Genomic DNA, 21659 nt, shown 5'->3' on the forward strand with positions numbered 1-21659 from the left:
TCTATCTGTCCTATAAATAGCCACCTGTTGGCTGCTGCCCTACCTGTGAGCACAGGTGACAGATGGTTACCTAATCAGAAGATTCCAACACCTTGTCAAAGTGCCACAACTGAGGGGCATAAAAGGGCTTTTGAACATAGAGAAACTTTCTGGGCATTTTGTGTTTTGCTTTTTTGTTTGCTTTCTTTTACATCCTCTTCACAAAAATGCTCTCCATTTTACTTTATTTCTTTGTTCTGGCCTCCATCTATAATTTTTTTTTTTTAAAAAAAAAGCTCTGCCCCACAAGTTCATATGTTGACACGTAATGTCCAGTATGATGGCATTTGGAAGAGAAGCCTTTGAAAGGTGATTGGATGATGACGGAGGACTCGTAATGAATGGTATTAAATCCCTTATAAAAGGTGCCCCAGAGATCTCCCTAGCCCTTCTTCTGTGTGAAACTGTAACAAAAAGATGGCCAGCTATGAACCAAAGAGCCAACCCTAACCATATGTTGAATCTGCCAGCGCCTTGATATTGGACTTCCCAACTTCCAGAGTTGTAAAAATGACATTTCTGTTGTTGCTAAGTCACCTAGTATGTGATACTCTGTTATAGCACCCCAAACAGAGTAAGACAATCCTACTTGAGTTTCTACAGCCACATTGACTGCATTCCAGTTCTTTGTCACAAAATTTTTTTGTCTCCATCTAGTGCTACATATGCAAAGGGGAGTTTGGTTTCCTCTCCTGGACTCATACTCATTGTCCTGAATGAGATTCCTACAGCCTGATTCTTTTGCTGCTCTGAGGTTAACTAAGCTTGCTGTAGGTCTCAAGAGAGCAAAGACAGCTTCTGGTAGGATATAAGCTGAGTAACTGCTTTGAGATTTCCAACTGTGCAGCACAAAATATATGGTCATGAATAGACAAGATTAATGAAATTCTATCGTGGTGGTGCAGTAGATTAAGCAACAGCCTGGGACTCCCACATCCCACATCTGACTGCTGGTTTGAGTCCCAACTACTCTACTTCTGATCCAGCTTTTTACCAATGTGCCTGGGAGGGCAGCAGAAGATGGCCCAAGTACTTAGATCTCTGCTATCCATGTGGGAGACCCATATGGGGTCCTTGGCTCCTAGCTTCAGCCTGGCCCGACTTATCTGTTGTAGGCATTTGGGAAGTAAACCAGCAGATGGAATCAATCAATCAATCAATCTCTCCCTCCATCACCTTTCAAATAAATAAATAAATATATTAAAAACCAAATTCTATCATGATGAGGAAATAGAACGAAGCATTGAATTACATGAGGGGGTAGATACCCACAACAGATACAGTTTACAGAATAGTCAGCTACTCTGATTAATGCTGCCTTCTTCATCCTCATAATTGCATTAACTTAGTGACAATGCCTTTAGTTATAAAAAACAAATCTTAAGTAGTTTTGTTTTTTACCTCAGTAAATTTGTATCATTTCTGTTTATGTGTACCACATTTTGAAGCATTCTGATAAAACATAATCATTCTATCAGTTTTGAATATGTTGAGCAAAATAGGAGACATTTGAGTGGCAGGAATGGTATAGCTACAAACATATAGGTGGACTAAAATGCTCATAAAATTTTTTTCCACATACCTACACATCTGACTGCATCACGACCTTTGTCATTCCAGAGTGAAGCAGCTAAACATCTGTAGGTCAAATTATCTCATGGGAGACTAAATAGGGAGATGTTATTTCTGCAAAATTTCCATTATTGAAATCATAAAATTAAAATATAAATAAAATTGAATGGGAAAATGCATAGTAAAAAAAGAGGTTGACATTTTATTTTTTAACATTTTATGTAGTGATCAAAATAATACTTAATTGTTTGCTAGACACTATTCTAAGTATCTTACAAATATTAACTGAGTATAATATTTGGATCAACTCTCCAGTAGGGGTACTACTAGTCCCCATGATTCATAGATGAGAAAACTGAGAAACAGAGAGATTAAGCCCTTTGAACACAGTCACACATTTTAAGGCATAGAACCAGGATATGAAACTAGACACACCTCCTCCGGAGCCCATGTTTTTAACACTCCACTATACTGCTGTGTTACTGTAGAGATAGCAAATGTGTGGACTCTTTAGAAGTTTAGTAATAGAAATTTAGTATCCATGTTCTAATAAAAACAGATATTTGTCTGAAAGACATCTGCCTTACAAAGATCATATGAAAAATGGTAATAGTATGTATTATATAGGAAATTGTGATATTTGAATTTGTTCATGTATTTAGGAAAGAGCTTGATATTGATAATAGTACCTATTTTTTCCAAGAAAAAAAGGCAAACTGCATACTATATTCATGGGTGAATGGCTGACTGGCTGGCTGGATAGATGGTTAAATAAGCAAATAAATAATATCTTCAAATCATATCTTCAAAATTCAAAGGGAGTGAAAAGACCTGTTGATAAGAGGATGTCGGTCACATTGTTCAAAGTGGTTGTAGGATGGCAGATATTGTTGTGGCTATCTGCAAAATATAATTGACCATATAAAGTTCTATTCCCAGTTCTATGAATGACCAAGAAATGTTTGGAATAGTTGTCTGAAGTCCTCACAGTGTCTGGTCATAAAAAAAAGTACACACTTTTTTTTTTTTTTTTTTTGACAGGCAGAGTGGACAGTGAGAGAGAGAGAGAGACAGAGAGAAAGGTCTCCCTTTTGCTGTTGGTTCACCCTCCAATGGCCACTGCAGCTGGTGCACTGCGGCCGGCGCACAGCGCTAATCCGAAGGCAGGAGCCAGGTGCTTATCCTGGTCTCCCTTAGGGTGCAGGGCCCAAGCACTTTGGCCATCCTCCACTGCACTCCCGGGCCACAGCAGAGAGCTGGCCTGGAAGAGGGGCAACCAGGACAGAATCCGGCGCCCCAACCGGGGCTAGAACCCAGTGTGCCAGTGCCACTAGGCGGAGGATTAGCCTGTTGAGCCCCAGCGCCGGCCCACACTTTTTCTTAATTAATTAATTATACAATATGTAGAAAGCTTTTGTGGTGGGAGGGGCTAATCAGTAACCAAAAGTTTTCTTAATTTGAAGGAATTACATATTTAATGTATCAGTGGAAATCAGATCCTTGCCTTCCACTATTAAATCTGTCAAACAAAGCAAGGAAACTTGACCTCAGCCAATTCCATCCCTTTTGGTCTTTGAAGATTGATTAGGTTGCATCAAAACCTAGGGATAAGTAGATGTGACCATATGACTTTATTCTAGCAAGATACTGTGAAGGTAATCTGTACACCACAATCTACTTGAAGGACATGAATGAATAATGGAGCTATATCTCTCTACCTTTTTTCTCCTGTCTCTACAGCATTGCATTTTTTAAAACATTTGTGAAGATTTAGAGAGAGACACTTCCTTTAGCTCCTCTTGGCTAGTGTTGGAAGAATTTACCCCTCCAGGTGAACCCACAATGGATATAGAAGATACAATCCAAAAAAAAAAAAAAAAGTAATAGTTTTTGTCCATTTAATTGAATTGTGTGTTTGTGTGTGAGTGTATGTGCATGATTACTAATATTAGGCTACAATTTTCATAATCTCAGTGAATTGTACTAAAAATTACTCATGCTATTTCAAATAGTATCATTTTAAAAAGACCAAATTTGAGAATCTGACACTCTTCACCATTTATAAATCACTAAATAATTCTTTCTAAATTAGTGAACCAAAATTTACCTTTTAATGTATTTGACCAAGTGTTTTACTGGCATAAATTTGGCATGTCGTAAAGGGGCTTATGTATTTAATTCTTTTATTTTGTAGTAGGGATAGACTTTTCATATTTATCTAGTCTCTCCTGATCAGATACCAGTTACTTCTAAGATGGCTGGTCAGAGTTAAGGCTGTGGTTAAAAAGTAAAGAAAAAACTCATTTGTTTACATAGAGGTAAATGGAGATAAAATATTTGCATTTGTCTGATCAGCCCCATAATCTAGACATTTTAAACCTATGATACTCTTGAATGGATTATTGTTCCCTCAAACTAAGTTTTTCTTGTTAATGACAATTCATGTATATGTAAGTCCATGATTCAGGATGCATGACTGTTTTTTCATAGGAGAATGGCAGTAGTTAAGTTCATTCTTTAGTACCTTACACTTTTCAAAGTACATTGTAGTAACTGTTAAAACTGAATTCTATATTATCTTCATTTTATACATAAGAAAATTTAGGCTTAAAGAGATTGATTTCCCCAAGGTTCTATATATACATTAAGTATCAGAACCAGGACATGAAACCACATCATCTAACTGTACTCCAATAGGTTATTAAAATGATTCTCATATTATTTCCTTTGTATTTTGTGGTTATCCTTCAAAAAATCCTTACCTTGGTAAACAAAAACTTTAATATCTAATTGGGAACATCAACATTTAACATTGAACTTACTAGGCAGAAACTTCCTGGTTCACAACCAGAGTTCTAAATGAGGGAGTGAGGGCAGTTAACATGTTGCAATGTTCTTTCTTTTCAGCCATAATCTTTTCTTGCAGGTTCATAGCTATGGTTTGCCTTTGTAGTACAAAGCCGTAAAACTTAACTGAATAGAAGTTGGACTAGGGTCTTTCAAGCTGGACATAATGTGAGTCACACAAATAAGGGTTAATCAATATTTTTTTAAAAAGTCAGTTGCAAAAGACCCAGTGGAAAAGGGGACCTCTGATTTATAAAATCTCCCCATGATGAAACATATTTTGGGAGACATGCACAGGAATAAGTCCATAACTATAATTATTGGGGATGAAAACTGTACCATAAACCTCATACCTACAGGCTCAAAGTGTACTTCTGATACAAACTCATGCTCTTCAAAGAAAAAAATCAAAACTATTTGGAGAAACTCAGATTTCCCCTTCTTTTGAGTACAAGAAAGTATGACTAGCTAATGTAAATCTTCTTACCAAGTCACAGTAAATAACATTAATTATAATAAACACATTGTCCTATAAATTGAAGCTCCCTTTTATTCTTATAGAATAATATCTATCACTCTGATAGTTCTTGAAGGCTTTAAAATGATACTTTGATGTTATATTTTGCCTCCTGCTATAGTAGTTTCACAATCTTCTTCCTGTTTTTGAATCAATATTGTCCTACCTGTAGGTGGTGAGTGTGCTGACTGTAGGAAAGTATGTAAGCTAAGACTACATAGTCCTAATATAGTTACAGTGACAGGCTTAATAATGGCATCTTAAAGATATCCACTTTCTAATTCCTGGAATTTTAAAGTATTTTCCTTAAAATGTTAAAATGGACGTTGCAGATGTGATTGAGACTTGTAAAATGGCAAGATTATCCTGCATTAACCACAGTCCAGATATGTCCATGAGAGTCCTTACAAGGAAAGCAGGAGAATAGCTGGAGAGATCAGCAAGGATACAGAAGAATACATTACTTTAAAAATAGTATAAACCATTAAACAGTAGCAGTATACCCATTTTTCTTTTATACTCATGGACTATTCTCCAGGATAGACTATATATGAAACAGAAAACAGGTCTCCATAAATTTAAAAAGATTGAAACTATGCGAAGTATCTTTTCCAGTGATTTCCAACGAGAAATCAACAAGTAGGCAAACTGGAAAATTCACAAATCTGTGGACATTAAATAACACACTGTTAAATAAATTTATCAAAAAAGAAACTATAAAGAAAATTAGAGAATATTTTGAGGTGAATGAGATGAAAACATAGCATACATTCTAGGATATAGCAAAAGTAGTGCTCAGAGAGAAAGGTAAAGCAAGCTATAAAAGCCTACCTTGAAAAAAAAAGAATTATCTCTCTCAAATCAGTATTACAATTTTTACCTGAAAGAATTATAAATAGAGGAGCAAACCGAACCAAAAACTATCGGAAAGGGAAAAATGAAAATAAGAAAAGACATAAGTGGAATGGAGAATTTTAAAAAATAGAATGAAATGAAAAGTTGGTTCTTTGGAAAAATCAACAATTTAAACAAACTTTTAGCTAAATTTAATAAGAAAAAAAGAAAGAGAACATATAAATAACCAAAATCTGAAGTAAAAATTGGGACAGTACTACCAACTCTACAGAAAGACAAAAGGTTGTAACAGAATATTACAAAAAAGTGGGAGCTGACAAATTGCGTGGCATAGATGAAATGGGAAAATTCCTGAAAATACACAAAATATCAAAACTAGCCCAATATAGACAAAAATAATGAACAGAATTACAAATAAATAAGTTAAATTAGCAGTAAAATTTTCTCAACAAAAAAGATCCCAGGGCCAAATGACCTTGCTAATGAATTTTACCAAACATTTAAAAACTAACTACAGTCCTTCTCAAATTCTTCCAAAAAAGGAATGTAAATACTCTCAACTCATTTTATGAGGTCAGTATTATTCCTGCTACCAAAGCCAGACAGAAACTATAGACCAATATGTCCCATGGGCACCAGGACAAATCTCCTTAAAATATTTGCAAACCAAATTCAGAAACATATAAAAATACTATTATCAAATGCTAAGTGGGAATTTTCCCAAGAACATAAGTTTGTCTTGATCTATAAAAATCAATAAATGCAAAATATATTATTGTAATATAATGAAGGACAAAATTTACATGGCCATCTAAATAGATGTGGGGAAAAAGAATTTGAGAAAATCCAAACATTCATTCATGACTAAAAATCTCTCAACAAAATAGAAGTAGAAAGAAACTTCTTCAAGTTTGTAAAGAGAGTGAAAAAAATTGAATTAAATGAAAAAAAAATTTCAAGACAGGTAATTATTGTTGTTGAAAAAGTGAATGCTGTGTATCTGAAGTTAAAGGCAACCAGAATCCAGTTTTACTACAAAATTCCAATAATGGGAATGCAAAATTTTTAGAGCTTTATTTTTTATATTTAAAAGGTAGAGTGACAAAGAGAGAGAAGGAGAAATAGAGAGAGAGAGAGATCTTTGATTCACTGGTTCACTCCCCAATTGCCCAAAACAGCTAGGGCTGGGCTAGGCTGAAGCCAGGAGCCCGGAATACCATATGGGTCTTAGGCAGGGACCCAACTACATTCATTGCCTTCCCAGGTGCATTAGTAGGAAGCTAGATCAGAAGTAGAGGGGTCTGAACTCAAATCAGCACTCCCATATGGACTGCAGGTATCACAAGTGGCGGTTTAACCTGCTGCACCACAATGCCTGCCCCATGGAAAAGTTTAGGAAAGCAACTTCAATCACAAAAATGAAGGAATAAGATACTTAGTTGCAAATTTAACAAAATAAATTCAGAATTTATACATGAAAGCTATAAACCATTGCTGAGAGTAATTAAGGAATGCATTCATAAATGAAGACACATTTTGTGTTTGTGGATTAAAAGAGTAAAGGATTTTTTGGGTGAAAATTGTCAATTATCCTGAAATTTAAATGTAAAAGAGAAGGATGTGGAATATTCAAGAATTTTGAGAAAGAGCAGCTTGTTTATTGCAAAGTAACAGTATCAAACAGTGTAGTAGAAACTTAGTAATAAACTCATGGATCAGTTGTACAGAATTGACTCTAGAAATAAACCTTATCTTACAGCCTATTGATTTTTAACAAAGGTGCCAAGAAAACTCAGTGAGAAAAAGGTGGTATTTTTAACAAATGCTTGTACCAGAAAATGTTTATACCATGTAAAAAATATTTAGAAATGGATCATTAATATCAACACAAGAGCTAAAAGTGTAAAACATCCAGAAAACAAATACAAAAAAACACTATGACCTTTTGTTATGTAAAGTGTTCTTAGATATGATACCAGAAGCACAAATTTGTACAAAATTTTGTCAAAATTAAGAGTGCTTCAATGGATACCATTAAGAAAATGAAAGGAGAGGCTGATGCTGTGGTGTAGCAGGTTAAAGCTCTGGCCTGCAGTAACGGCATCCCAGCTGGGCGCTGGTTTCAATCCCAACTGCTTCACTTCCGATCCAGCTCTCTGCTGTGGCCTAGGAAAGCAGTAGAAGATGGCCCAAGTCTTTGGGCCCCTGCAACCGTGTGGGAGACCTGGAAGAAGCTTCTGGCTCCTGGCTTCAGATCAGCTCAGCTCTGGCTGTTGTGGCCATTTGGGAAGAGAACTAGCAGATGGAAGACTTCTCTCTCTTCATCTAGCTCTACCTCTTTCCATAACTTAGTTTTTCAAATAAATAAAACAAATCTTTAAAAAAAGAAAATGAAATGACAAGTGACAGATTGGGTGAAAATATTTGCAAATTATTATCTGATAAAGCAAACTTACGCAGAATATATAAAGAACTCTTAAAGTGCAAAAAAAAAAAAAAAAAAAAAGGACACCCCAATTAGAAAATGAGCAAAATGACATATGAGTGGACATTAAAAAGCATTCAACATCATCAATCATTAAGGGAACTAAAACCACAATCATTGCAATCAACTAGAATGACTACAATTAAAAAGACATTACCAAGCATTGGTGAGTCCATGAAGAAATGGAATCCTCATCAAGTGCCCATGGACATGTAAAGTGGTACACTCACTTTTATTCAGGAGTTTATTACATAGTTACACATAAGTTAACCCAAACAACCTAGCAATTCCAGTTTTAAGAATAATCCACCTGAAAAATGAAACCTTATGTACAAAGACTTGAATATATAAGCTTATAATACATTAATGGAATAGACAGAAATGCAATCCAAGTGTCTAAAAACCAGATGCATGAGCAAGTAAAAGGTGTTATTTCCATACTTTGCAATATTTATCAGTAATCAACTAAATGAGGAAATTTGTTACAATGTTCATTTTGCTTGTTTTCCATTTCTATATCTCTATGTATGTGTATTTTAGATTAATATCCTAAAATATTTATTCTTTGAATGTTAGCTCTTAAAATAATAAAGCACTTACATTACTCCATCCCACATTTGTATATTGGTTTGATGATGACACGTTTTGCAAATGAAACACAGTGCCATCTATTTAGCTATCTAATCTCTAAAATGTGCAAGAAAATTGCACTATAAATAAATATAAATATGTATTAAAGTAAAAAAAGAAACTAAAATACTGATACATGCTAAAATATAAATGAATCTCAAATGTTTATTGTAAATTTAAAACCAGATCCACAGACTACATACTACATAATTCCATTTATATTAAACATACAAAAATACAATTTTATAGAGACAGAAAGTAGATCAATGGTTTCTGGGGCAAAGGTGTGTGAATATGGACCAATTACAAATATGTGTGGGTGGGGGTAATGAATAAAATCTAAAATCAAATTACATGATGGCTGCACATCTTTGTAAGTCATTAAAATCATTGATTTGTACTCATATTACATAAATTATAGCCTGATATAGCTGTACAAATGTTTTTAAAATTTTTGAAGAAAAACAAAAAGTTTGACTACAGAAAAATAAAGATCCAGCTGTTCTTTACTCATATAGTCTGCTGTGATTACTTTTATTGTAGCACTTAATTATATTCTTTTAAAATCAGCCATCTGATACTGTGTTCTCCCCATTAGAAATGGACACAGAAGTGCAATTGATTAATCTGACAACTGTGCTTTACTGCCCTGGGTGTTATTCTATGTTAAGTCTTTAGTCGGAATATATCTTTTTTGGTTAACTGACATCTCGAGTACCTGGCACTGAAACCAAAAGTAGAAATCAGGAAGAGCCAGCAGACTAAAGAGAATAAAAGGCACACTAAATATACATTCCATGAAGATGTACTTTGAGGAATTGTTCGATGAACCCAAAGAGCCCATTGAGAGAACTTCACTGTGATGACTGTTGATGTGCCTGCCAGCCAGCCTGAGGCAGGGAAGGAATAACAACCTGGAAGAGAAAAGGAGGAGAGAGAGGACAGGTGGAGGTAAGAAGAAAGAACAAAATGTTGGCAAACAACTTCTATTACTGCCAATTTCAGTTATTGCAAAAACAGTATCCTACCGATGAGCTGTTGGAGACATGTGAGGGCCAGAAACACTTATCACATGGCCCTAAAACAGTGAATCCTAGGAGCTCGCTATCATATTTCATAGCTGTAGGAAAATTCAGAAAAGACCATATTGGGCAGGGTTCCAAAAAGGAAGTGCCTTGTGCCAAACTGGGTCTCCCCACTTCCTCTCTGTGCACAGGCTGCCAAGAGTGAGGTCTCAGGTAGGCCTGCCCTGGAGGCCTTCTGGGCTACACAAAGGATCTCATTTGTGAATGAAATTTTGCTGCAACAGCATGACAGGCTTAGACAGGTTTCCATGTCATCCAGATTTCCCTATAAAAGGCAGAGGGTACAATAAGAATGCCAGTCCCACTAGAATGTAAATACATATGAATGTTTACATGGCTTGCATAGAGTAGAAAGGGAAAGGAGAAGTGATCATCCTAGGAAGCTGTGTTTCTGAAGGCCCCATGTGACAAATACTGTTAGGTGTTTTTTGTGGTTTTTTTTTTTTTGTTTGTTTGTTTGTTTGTTTGTTTTAAGTACTTCCCAAAACTGAGGTATGGTTGTTATACCTACCTTACAGACTGAGGTTCAAAAATGTTTCCTACCTGTAGAATTAGGTAACATCATACATTATACCTGTAGATCTACAGAGGTAAGAGCTAAGGCCTAAAATCTTGAGTGACCAGTGTTACCGATTTAGTAAGTAGAAGAGCAGGGATTTAAATTCAGGCCCATATGAGCACTGAGCGCTTGTTCTGTGTATTATACAACACTTTCCATTCAGGTTTAAATTGTTTTTAAAAAAAGAAAAAGTTCAGCCTTCTCACTTACGCTGTCTGATTTCTTGTTTCTGGATGATAATAAGCCAGTCAAAAGTCCTCCTGGGAATTCTTTTCTCCTCTAGGGCTAGAAGAAAAAAAAAATGCACCATGACCTTGAAGCTTCACTAACAATCACAACTATAAAGGCTGAAGTCAATGCTGAGAGGATATTATTAACAAATGGCTTAAGAAAAATCTTCAGAGGGTTTGCAGCCACCCACACCATTTGTAAAATCATAGGGAAGAAACCTGATCCAGAAAATGATTGGGAAGAAACAAACCCTAGTATCAGAAATATAAAAGGAGGAGGAGGATCATTGCCTTTAGATAATTTGTTTTATTGTGAACAATAAAAATGTTCCAGTTGATTCAACAAAAAATAATCACAAACAAGGCTATTTTTAAGACAACATTTATAGGACTGAGGGTTTCATTTCCTTTGCCTTTAGATCTTTAGCCTCTCATTCTGAGAGCAGATGCTGTCATATAAGGAAGACCACCTGCTTTCCAGGGCATCTCTGCAACAAATAGCTTTGAGGGAGAAAGAAGAAAGATCACAGATGAAAAGGAAAGAATTAGAAAGGGGGGAAACGGGAAATTAAGAAGTTGGCTTAATGCACATCCTCTGAATTATTCAACTGCTGAAAAGCCGACAGATTTCTTTTGACACTTGACTGTCTCACTCTGTGTCTATATCCATATTCCACTTTTTAAGGACCTACTTTAAGAGAATTCTGTCCATCTGCACATCCCAGCTTTGTGACATTTTTATCCTGCTTTGCAAAGTGGAAGCATAAAAAATTTATAGAACATGGGTATTAATTAAACGCTATTTTAGTTGAGGAAAGTTGCTCAGCTTTAAAAGGACTCCTAGGAGAGAATCCTTTGTAAAAAAAATATTCTTTTAGAAATGAAGTAGCCCACACACCCTGTCTTTCTTCCATAGGAAAATGATTGAGGCAGTGGTTTTGAGTGTCAAGGTTTCTAAAAGCTTATTAAACTCTTACTCCAAGACAACAGGTTTGACTGGAGTCAGTTGAAATTATGACCTCAAAGCCTAATTGTTTGGAGAAAACTGGTTTCTCACATGCCAAGGAAAATAAGACATTGAAGAAATTATTCATGTAATTCCAGGCCAGTTAACACTTTTACCTAAAACATATCAATAATAAAGGCAAATACAAGCAAATGCCTACAGTTTGAAGGTCATAGGAAACACTTTGTTCTAGATGGCTGTATTTTTCATATATTGAAGGTTTTTCCTTTATTAAACACCAACCACTATTGTTTTAATTGGTCTTAGAAACTAAATTTTAAATTTTAAATGTGCCAAATATGTCACATATTGCTCTACCTACTTAAACATTTAGTTATAATTTGCACTGTTAATACTTTCAAAAAGAATCTCAGAGAACCATTAAATGATATTCTAAATGTAATTTGAATTCTTGATGAATCAGAAGATTCATATCAAATGCCAGAGACAGTTTGGAGCTATAATAAGGCAATGCCCTTGGGAAGGTAAGAATACTTGGTACTCTTATTTTATGAAGGCCATGTTAGCCTTTTTTATGTCTGGTTTTTAAAGTTTTTCTTTCTCTTCCCTTGCTACCAAGTAATCTCTTTGTTGTTTATGTTACAGGGCTACCTTTGACACTCCACTCCAAAGTATTGCTTCTAAGTTTGGAAACCAGATGACTCATTAGAATAAAAAGGTGCTAAGGCCCCAAGAGGGCATCTACCAGGAGTAATACACAGACACTTTAGAATTCTTCTAAAGTGTAGCTTAGCAAGGCAGAAAAAAGCAGACTGAAAGAGTTTTCTCTAAGAGTAGCACTGCTGAAATTAAGGACACAGTATTTGGGACATACTTAGACTGAAACATGATTTGTTGCTTATAGAATTCAAGTATTTTTCTACCTTTATCTTTGTTAACCCTGTCAGTTTTAAGTGCTGCTATTCCCATGTCAGCCTATTCTAGCCATCCAGGCTCTTGATTGCAATGGTTTGGTGGAGGTGACTTCGCCCAGATGGCTCTCAAAGAATTCTTCAGTTCCTGACATTATGGCAAAACTGAGAGGTTACTGAAATAACACTCAAAAAGTTGTCCTATTTTCTATACAGCTAACATGTACAAAGCTATTTAAGTGAACTATAATGAGTTTTGATACCAAATTTTTGGTATCAATATTCAACTTATTTTTATTACAATTTTTTCAATGTAAACACCCAGCATAGCTAAGGGAGGAGTTTCTGGTATAAGTTGGAATCTTCCCTAGCCCCTAGATTTTGCTAATGTTCTTACTTAGGTTATCTGTGAATGGGAATTCTATAACTTGAAGCTATTTGAAGAGGTCTTAGTTTCTGCTATATAGTATTACTTAAAATGACTTTGATAAATAAATCTTCAAGTGTAGGCTTTTCTGAGACATGTAACCTCCTTAAATTCACTTTGTAGAGTGACCATTAGAATTCACATTTTAACCCAGGATGGCTTGTTCTGGCCTTAAGCCAAGACCTGCCAAGATGCAGAAGTTATTAATGTAAATTCTTCAGTAAGATTTTTTATTGGCCTAAACTGAGTGTCAGGGTACCTCTGATATAATAACATTACTCAATATGATATAACCATGATTTTGGTGGCACAGATGCCCTTTTTCACTTTATTTTTGGTTATTGGTTGTATTTCAGATAAAAATAGTTTGACTCAATAACTGAGGAACTGGATAAATAATATAATTCAATATCGGAGCAGGCCATAAAGATTAGGATAATTCTCAATTTTAAGTCACAAAAATAGATAAGGACACACCTACTAAAATGCAGGTATCATTTTGCTATCACTGTCAAAATGCAATCTGTGGATTGTAAGGACATAGACAAACCTAAATTGAGGGACATTCTGCAGAATAACTTTCCTACACAGTGTTCAGAGTGAAGGACATTATATCTCCAATTTACTGTCAACAGACACATGAAAGACAGAGAATGATAAATAAAATGGGACAAAATTTAAACAAATGTTGAATCTGAATAGAGTATGTAGGAGTTCTTCACATTATTCTTAAAACTTTACTGCATATTTAAAGTGATAACAAAACAGATACCCAAAAAGGAAGGTGGATAGCACATATCTTGGTAATAACCTAAGATCTTTCTAATAATGTGGTAAAGAATGTCATGTTACAATTGTATTACCAAACTGAATGTCATTTGACCATTTTTAAAAACTAGAGATGGTCCTAACGGTTCTGAAATGTCTGTGAAGCAAAAACTTCATCTTAATGAGCTGCTTAACAGAAAATCCATTACTTTAAAACAACAAAGCAAAACCCTGAAATAGGAAGAAGATATGTTTAGGTCAGCTAAATAGGAAGAATATAGCAGAGGAAAATTTGTGATGATCAATTCCTTTTGATGACACTGTAGTCCCAGTGACTTAAAATTTGCTTTATTTTGATTCTGAAAAGACCTACTTCATAAAAGTCATGTGAAAACAATATATTACAAAGCTACATTAGCACCTTTCTTTGGATCACTTTATAATGATAAGTCCCCAATCAAGAAGATTCAACTTCTCTTGAAGAATTATCAGATTTAAATATTCTCTTAACTCAGTATGTTAAAATGGGTACCTAAATCCTAATGAGAGTGTTTACTTTAAACCAACCCTAGAGACAAACTAAATGCTACCATTAACATCATTTGCAAAGTTTGCTCCCTCCTCCCTCTTCCTTCTCCCATCAAGTGCTTGATAATATCCAGTTAGTACATGCTCTGACCTGTGCTGGACACTGAAGTTACAATGGTGAGCTGAGTAAAGGTGAACTGAGTTCCTACCCTCCTCTGACAAGGGATACAAGCCTTATCAGGGAATCCCACACATAAGTATCAAATTAATTGTTAGGTGTTCTTAGGGACCAGTATAAGAGGCTAGGAGAGTTCAGTTTGACTTAGTCTGAGGATTCAAGGAAGTCTTTGAAGAAGTTTCTAATATAGGCATTATGAATTAAAAAATAGATGTTAACAGGGAATTAAAGAGTGAAAAATACTTCAGAAACAGGAAAAACTCCAAGCAGATACCTATTTGTTTTTTTTTTCTCTCTCTCACCATAAATCCATTACTAAGCAGTGAAGAAAGAACTATAGGTTTTGTTTTGTTTTTGACAGGCAGAGTGGACAGTGTGAGAGACAGAGAGAAAGGTCTTCCTTTGCTGTTGATTCACCCCCAGTGGCTGCTGTGGCCAGCGCACCACGCTGATCCGAAGCCAGGAGCCAGGTGCTTCTCCTGGTCTCCCATGAGGGTGTAGGGCCCAAGGACCTGGGCCATCCTCCACTGCACTCCTGGGCCACAGCAGAGAGCTGGACTGGAAGAGGAGCAACCGGGACAGAATCCGGCGCCCCGACGGTGACTAGAACCCAGTGTGCCAGAGCCACAGGTGGAGGATTAGCCTATTGGGCTGCAGCGCCAGCCGCAGATACCTATTTGTAAGAAATGTTTGGTATATTTGAAGAAATAAAGAAGTCATCAGTGAGCTGGAACACAGAAAGGGACCATCACAGAAGATGAACCTGTGTGGTATCCATTGATCAGACCATACAGGTTCTTGTTGGTTATGTTGGTGATTTTGATCATTTGAGCAACAGAGCAGAGAAGGATGTGATTAAATTAGACTTCAAACATATTTGTCTAAAGTATGTACATGTTTGGGACAAGTGTTGGGAATGCCTCTTAACAATGCTAAGGTGACCAAAAGAGAGTCCTAAAATTGTTTTTGTGGGAGGGAGTCCAGAAGCAAAAAAAACTCTTAACAGCAAAGGTATGGAAATCAGAGAATACAAATCAAGGAATAGTTGTTAAGTTCAAACCAATTTGAGGTCTGCTGAACAAAAGCCAATGACAGTGAATTCATGTGCCAGGACTTTGACATTTCTATACATTTATGTCACAATTGGGGTATCTTTACACTTATGCTAAAACTTCAGGAATATGGGAGTGGTCTCAGGAGTTACTATGAGTGATCACTTTGATGTCTCAACACAACTCTCTGGACTAAGGAGAGACTTGTCACATACTAACTCTCCCCCTCCTTAATCCTTATGTCTCCCTGAAAAATTCTTCATTCTTCTTGCTTCCTGAAGAATTGCTCATATTCATGGTAAGACTCTCTCAAAAAATATGTTTAGGATGTGCTTATATCACCATAAACTGAAGTACACTGATTCAGTAGTAACACCTAGGCGTTGGTCATGGTAGAAAGTAGGCGGGAGGTGCTAAATGGTATTGTCCTGAAGTGTTCTGACCTTGAAATATAAAGGATCTGTTTCACCTCTCTGTCCAAAATGGAGCTGAGAGGATGCAGAATTAGCCACTGCTCTTTCCCATATTAATAAGAGAAAATACTGAAATTGAGCTGATTAGATTGTCAATCTGCCCATCTTCTCAAGGCTTTACCCATTCTCCTAATTTCAGTGATCATCACCATTCTGATGGCTCTCACTGAAGCTTCAAACCTATAAATAAAACAGCTTTCTGGATGTCCACTGGCTATTTCAAGAGCACTTCAAACTTAAAATATCCCAAACTAGCCTCACCATCTTTTCACCTTCAAAAACCATTTGATTGTTTTCCTAGTCCGGCAATGTATGAGCATATGTATATGTACATTGGTAATCCTATTATCCTTGGTTTTTTTCTTCTCATGCATTGATACAATCACCAAAATCTGTTTGGTTAAATGGCTAAATACTTTTAATAAAGATTTATCTCTTTCAAACTTCACTGATAGTACTTAACCAGGATTATCATCATCTCTTTCCTGGACTATATCAAGGAACTCAGTGGAGTCATGTCATGTATACATGAAAATTATGCAAATTCAACTCTACACGCTTTCTTAAACCTAGTAAGAGATACTTTAGTATGTACAAAATTATTTCATTCATTAGGTTTTAAAAAAAAATAACCAAATATAAATTCTTGCCTTCTACATTGATTTTAAATCTGCCATAAAATACTGCTATAGTTTTTTTTTTAATTTTTTTTTTATTTGACAGGTAGAGTTATAGACAGTGAGAGAGAGAAACAGAGAGAAAGGTCTTCCTTCAGTTGGTTCACTCCCCAAACGGCCGCCACGGCCGGCTCTGCGCCAATCTGAAGCTAGGAGCCAGGTGCTTCTTCCTGGCCTCCCATGCGGGTGCAGGGGCCCAAGCACTTGGGCCATCCTCCACTGCCCTTCCAGGCCACAGTAGAGAGCTGGACTGGAAGAGGGGCAGCCGGACTAGAACCCGGCACCCACATGGCATGCCAGCGCCACAGGCGGAGGATTAACCAAGTGAGCCACGCTGCCGGCCCTGCTGTAGTTTTAATTGGTCTTTTGTTACTTTTCTTGTCTTAGTACTCAAACAATACCATACTCTAATTGGTTATTTTAGCAATGTCTTGGGGCTGGCGTGGTGGTTCAGTAGGTTGATCCTCTGCTTGCTGTGCTGGCATCTCATATGGGCACTGGTTCTAGTCCTGGCTGCTTCTCTTCCCGTCTAGCTCTCTGCTATGTCCTGGGATAGCAGCGGAGGATGGCCCAGGTCCCTGAGACCCTGCACCCGCATGGGAGACCAAGAGGAAGCTCTTGGCTCCTGGCTCCTGGCTCCTGGCTCCTGGCTTCGGATTGGCACAGCTCCAGCTGTTGTGGCCATTTTGGGAGTGAACTAATGGAAGGAAGACCTTTCTCTCTGTTTCTCTCTCACACACTGTCTGTAACTCTACCTGTCAAATAAATAAATAAAATCTTTAAAAACAAAAAAACAAAAAAATCTTATTGTGAAATATGAATTTGCAAAGATAAAAGTTGGTAAATTTACATGTATAGTTTAGAAAATTGTCTTAAAGCAAATATTTGTGTAATCACAATGCAGGTTAAGAAATACAACAGAGCTGGCATCTCCCAATCATTTGTGCATCCCTCCCAGAAGACAATCATCTCTTCTTTCTAAAGTAGTCCTTTTTCTGTTTTCTAGGGTAAGAATTTCATTTTGTTCCTTTGTGTTTTTACTAGCTATGTATATACCCCTAAATACAGTTCAGTTACCTGAATGTTTTATGTGTATAGAAAAAAATTATTTTTGTTCTTCCTTTTTTTTAACTTATGCAGTTTATTCATATTGTTTTATGTGGTTGAAGTTTTTAAATAATCAACTCTTTGTCTGAATGTCTCCACTGGTATAATCAGTATCATGCTCCTTTTCTTCACCTTTATTTCCCATCACTTCTTAGTATGTGTTCAAAAAATATTTGTTTTGGGGGATGGCACCATGGTGTAGTAGATAACCTGCAGCACTGGCATCCCATATGGGCTGTTCCACATCAAATCCAGCTCCTAACTGAAGGCCTGGTAACAGCAGTAAAGGATAGCCCAAGTGCTTAGACTCCTGCACCCATGTGGAAAACCCACAAGAAGCTCCTGGCTCCAGGTTTTGTATTGGCCTACCTCAGCTTTTGTGGCCATTTGGTAAGTGAACCAGTAGATAAAGATATCTCTCTTTCTCTCTCTTGCTCTCTCTCTCTCTTTCTCTGTAACTTTGCCTTTCAAATAAACTAATAAATCTTTTAAAAATTTGTTTTGAAAATCAAAACCATCTGATTCCCTGCTTATCTATAAAACTTACTGTCCAGGGTGATGTGACTTGATTATGTCACTGTCTTCATCAGCATGACTTCATTCCTCCAGGAAAATCTTACCTAGGAAGATAAAAGTAGCAAATAATTTTATTGCTTATTTCAAAAGCTTCCTTTTAAGATCATTTAAAAGAATATTAAATTTTATTATTTTTGGACAGATACCATCAAACAACTGAAACAACTGCTTACTCTCCAAGACTCTTTAAACTCCTTGGCTCTAAATCTTTGCCTTTTGTTCATCAATTGTAAACCATTATTTCATGATCCTTACTCAGTGCTAATAAAGATTCTACACTGAAAGATCTACCTTAAATCAGACTTCAAAACTGAATAAATGTACTAATTTTACTCTTCATCCTCAGATAATCACTAAGATTCTGTCAATGTACTGTGTAGCAGTTACACAAGTGTTTGATTGATCACTATTTCAGCTTGCCTAATGTTGGCGTGTTTTGAGATATTTTCAGGAGTCGTCCTGTACACTTGATTGAGTCTATAAATAAACCAAAAAAACCCACATGCAGCATATGCAAGTTGTAAAGGCAGTATGATTTGGCCCCACACAGTATTCCTGCTAACTGTTAAAGTATCTAGTTCTTTGCAAAAAATAACACAGAAAGGCAGACTTCCATGGAAATCCATTTACAATGGCCTGATTCTAAAAGATTCTGCGTTATGTAAAATCATGAGGAAAATCTAAGAACAATATATGAATGATTCATAGCAACTCTTTAAGAAGTTGTAAATAGATCCTCAGAACAAAACAAATTAGCTATTACTTTATGCTTTCTAAGAAATGTGAAGAGAATACTTTCATAGTGTCTGGACAAACACACGTCCTGGCCAACAAGCATTCACTGAGCAGTTGGAATTGTAGCCATTAGAAGTACAGGGTTCCAAGTTTCCATTCATTTCCATCATTACTACATACCATCAAAACTGGTTCACCCTCATCATGAAGAGTCATCTCATATCAAAACAACAGTGCAATAGATGAGAGTTTGGGGAATCTTGGAATGGAGTAGATATATGAGTACTGGGAATTCACCCATTCTAATTTCTCCATAACGTCTTATGTTTGTAAACCAAAATTCTCATAATTTTAGGAGTTATAGAAAGTCTAATTGAGGAAATTAATTTTCTATATGCATATAGCATACAAGTATATGTTTAGAAAACTAATAGAATACAAATGTGATATACACATGTCCTTGTGGATGAAACAATTGTATTTCACAGATTAGGAATCTTAGAAAATAAGTTGAAATTGAGCTTTCTAGAATTATGAAAAAAGCAGCAGAGGCCTAACATCAAAATCCAGGCCCCATCAAAGAAGGAAGTACCTTTCTCTGAAGGGAGAAGAGAACTTCCACTTTGACTATGGCCTTGTCTAAATAAGATCGAAGTTGACGAACTCAAGAGGCTTCCATAGCCTTGGCAGCTCATGACAAGAGCCTAGGGTGATTACTGATATCATAAATAAGAGTTTCAATTGTTAAATCAAAAATGGTAGTCATTGTGCACTTACTCCCCATGTAGGATCTCTGTCCTTAATGTGTTGTACTATGTGAATTAACGCGATAACTAGTACTCAAATAGTACTTTATACTTTGTGTTTCTGTGTGGGCAAATTGTTGGAATCTTTTCTTAATATATTCTAAATTGATCTTCTGTATATAAAGATAATTGAAAATGAATCTTGATGTGAATGGGATGGAGAGGAAATGGGAGATGGGATGGTTGTGGGTGGGAGGGAGGTTATGGGGGGGAAAGCCGCTATAACCCAAAAGTTGTACTATGGAAATTTATATTTATTAAATAAAAGTTAAAAAAAATTCAGGTCCCAAGAATTCTCTTTGAAGGTCTGCCCACTACACCATACTATAATCAGTACTTGTGTCTCAGAAAACAAATTATAAGATTGGTATTGGTATTGGTATTTAGATTTATATGCCAATAAAATCAATAATGTCCAGCATAAAACTATAATTTCACAAATTTTGGTGTTTTTGCCTCACAAACCAGAGAAAATTCAATTTTTCAACCTTATCAATTAAGCACTAACACAGTGCTCTTGATTCCTTCTGTGCATGTTTAAGAAATTGACATGGCCTTATTGCACAGGGCACACATGCTCTTACTAAGACTCATATCCTTGCCATTTAAACACAGAGCCCATTAACATAGACATAAAAATCTTCAACAAAATACTAGCTAATTAAGTTAAACAACACATCAGAAAGATCATTCCAGAAGATAAAGTGGGACTTATCCCTGGTATGCAGGGATGGTTCAACATATGCAAATCCATAAATATGATACATCACTTTAACAAAATGAATAACAAAAATTATGATTATTTCAATAGATCCAGAGAAAGCATTTGATAAAATATAACCTCCTTTTATGATGAAACCCTTGAGCACATTGAGTATAGGAGGAACATTCCACAAGGCATTCAAGGCAATTTATAAGAAACCCACTGTCAGCATCCAATTCAATGGGGAAAAGTTGGAAACATTCCCACTAATATCTGGAACCAGACAAGGATTCCCACTGTCACCATTCTATTCAATATATTCCTGGATGATTTAGCCAGAGCCATTACGGAAAAAAAAAAAAAAAAAAAAAGAAAAGAAATCAAAGGGATACAAATTGGAAAGGAGGAAGTCAAATTATCTCTGTTTGCAGATGACATGATTTTCTATATAGGGGAACAAAAAATTCATTAAGAGACTGTTGCAACTTGTGCAAGAGTTTGGTAAAGTGGCAGGATATAACATTAACACAAAAAAACAATAGCCTTTGTATACACAGAGATTTCGTGGCTGAGAAAGAATTATAAGCTCAATCTCATTCACAATAGCTACAAATAATTTACATACCTTGGAAGACATTTAACCAAGGAGGTGAAGAATCTCTATGATGAAAATAACAAAACATTAAATAAAGAAATAGAAGAAGACACAAAAGACTGAACAATCTCCGGTGTTCATGGAATGGAAAATTAATATCACCAAAATGTCCATACTACTGGAAGCAATTTACAGATAAAATGCAATCCCAATCAAAACACTAACAAAATTCTTCTCAGATCTAGAAAACACTATTCCAAAATTTTTATGGAAAGACAGGAGACCATAAATAATTAAAGCAATCTTATACAACAAGACCAAAACTGGAGGCATCATA

The 21659-nt window shown here is 36.0% G+C and overlaps 1 long non-coding RNA gene across 1 annotated transcript in view; it reads right to left on the reverse strand.

The window, feature by feature from the left end:
* Positions 1-9085: 9085 nt before the first annotated feature.
* LOC103347653 (uncharacterized) overlaps positions 9086-21659 on the reverse strand; it is a 246099-nt gene continuing 233525 nt past the window's right edge. The window contains exons 2-4 of the long non-coding RNA XR_516228.4: positions 18455-18527; positions 10800-10874; positions 9086-9859 (exon numbers count right to left, since the gene is read on the reverse strand). This is a non-coding gene — a long non-coding RNA (uncharacterized lncRNA). The remainder of the gene's footprint in view (positions 9860-10799; positions 10875-18454; positions 18528-21659) is intronic.

This window comes from Oryctolagus cuniculus, chromosome 1 (assembly GCF_964237555.1).
Source record: "Oryctolagus cuniculus chromosome 1, mOryCun1.1, whole genome shotgun sequence".
Taxonomy (NCBI): domain Eukaryota; kingdom Metazoa; phylum Chordata; class Mammalia; order Lagomorpha; family Leporidae; genus Oryctolagus; species Oryctolagus cuniculus.